The sequence below is a fragment of the Argentina silus genome (assembly GCF_951799395.1).
Source record: "Argentina silus genome assembly, chromosome: 14".
Classification (NCBI taxonomy): Eukaryota; Metazoa; Chordata; class Actinopteri; order Argentiniformes; family Argentinidae; genus Argentina; species Argentina silus.
Genome location: NC_139668.1, coordinates 6,027,398 through 6,029,717, shown reverse-complemented (window position 1 = coordinate 6,029,717; position 2,320 = coordinate 6,027,398).

Below are 2,320 nucleotides of genomic sequence, written 5' to 3'. Positions count from 1 at the left end.
TGTATCCCTATCAGGTGCAGCCAACACAAGACAGGCTATTAAAAGATAAGGGGAGTGAAATGTGACCCCCTTCATCAATCGTCTGTCTCCCCCCCCCCCCTCTCAACGCCTACCCTCCCCCCTCATCAGAGGAAAAACACAGGGAGGGTAGATGGGGTGAGAGAGGGGGGGGGGGGGTGACAGGAAGGGAGGGAGGGGAGAGAGAGAGAGAGAGTGTGTGTGTGTGTGTGTGTGTGTGTGTGTGTGTGTGTGTGTGTGTGTGTGCGCCCGCCCCCCCCCCCCCCCCGGGTGAGAGTGATGGATGTGTGGAGCTGAGCAGGTAGGCTGGTCATACATACAACAATGTGATGTCTGCCAGAGGCTCACAGGCAGAGGCGGCAGCAAATACAACGCCACAAAGACTACATCTTAACACTTCTTACACTACCTTCTTCCACTTCTTCAACACCCCCCCCCACCCCCCCCCCCCACCCCCACACACACCACACACCACCTCAACACTACACACTAGGTCAAAGTCATCTGTCTGGTTCTAAGGCCAAAATGAACAGAAACACAGTTCCACATTTCCACTCATGTTAAAGTGTAAAACAGTGCTTGGTTTTAAGAACGCATGGCCCATAGATCCTGTGTATATATATATATATGTATATATATATATATAGTCTAGCAGCAGTCGTAGGCGAGTGAAGATGTGATAACACAAGCCTAGGAGGAGTCAGCATATTCAGCTGGGTCCCAGTTTGCTGACAAAGGCACCGCTTCGTTTATGGAAGAGAGACCCGGTGCAGTTTCACAGTTTGACCACTAGAGGGCTGACTGGCTCTGCTGCAGACCTCTCCTTAGGGTTTCTGTCTGTGGGCACGTCCGCCCGCCTTCCCTCCCTCCCTCCCTCCCTCTGTAATTGTTTGGTCTGCTGGAAAAGAGGAGGACAGGAGAGGGGAGGACAGGAGGAGAGGAGAGGAGAGGAGAGGAGAGGAGAGGAGAGGAGAGGAGAGGAGAGGAGAGGAGAGGAGATGAAACAGCAGAGCTAATCACCAGCCTGGCTGAGCCTGTGGCCAGTGGAGCAGACCCCCTCCCAGCTCCTCTTTAGCCCAGGGAGAGTGCACCGTGGTGGGGGAGAGAGAGGGAGAGAGGACGGGGGGCTTGGGGCTGGATAGATGGAAGCATGTTTCTATAGGGAAGACCAAGATGAGACCGGTGTGGAGTCAGGAGAGGAGGAACATTAGCACAGGAAGAAGAGAGAGAAAAGAGAAGAGAGAGGAGAGAGGAGAGAGAGAGAGAGAGAGAGAGAGAGAACAAAACCACAGCCATCCCTCTGAAGTGGATTTTGGTGGCACGTGAGTGGAAGAGGGGGAGGGGGGAGGGAGGAGGGAGGGAGGGAGGGAGGGAGGGGGAGGGGGATGGGCCCAAATGACATCATGTGTTGCTATAGCCCAGCTGCAGCATGGCAGGCAGATTAACATGGAACATCTGCAGCTCTGCAGCCCATAGGAAGAGACGCCCAGCGGGAGAGGAGAGGAGAGGAGAGGAGAGGAGAGGAGAGGAGAAGCTTAACCCTTAACCTTTACAACTGCACTGCAACAAAATCTACGTGCTCATTGTAAGGCATGGAATGGAAGGAGGAATGGTATCAAACGTGTTGTTTGATACCATTCCTCCTTCCATTCCATGCATTACAACAAGCCCGTCCTCCGATTCCTACCTCCAGCAGCCTCGCCGTATGAGTTATGCTAGCTACATGGATATCCTTCACACACACACACACACAAACAGGCATGCACACAAGTGTGAACACACAAGACCGCTCTCACACACACACACACACACACACACACACACACACACACACACAGGCATGCACACAAGTGTGCACACACAAGACCTTATTACAACGCTGGCCCGGCGACATGATACAGCCTTCAGCATATTGACTTTTAAACAGGAGACAGAAAGGTCACGTTCGATATTGCTACGGCCTAAATACCATCCTTCTGCTCTCATCATCACATACCTGCTTGATCTGATGCCTACACCGCAGTATAATACCAATAATACTAATAATAAACAACTACTATTCCTCTGTTTATCTACTACCATTTCTACAACACCCTTCAGTTCACACCATCACAAAACTGCGAGACATATCAAACACATCACTATCACTATCTATAATATATGCCATTTTTAGCTGACGCTTTTATCCAAAGCGACTTCCATTGCAGCGAGTGCACACATCTTTCAGTATACACGGCCCCAGCGGGAATCAAACCCACAACCCAAGCGTCGTTAGCGCCGCGCTCTGCCGGCTGAGCCGCAG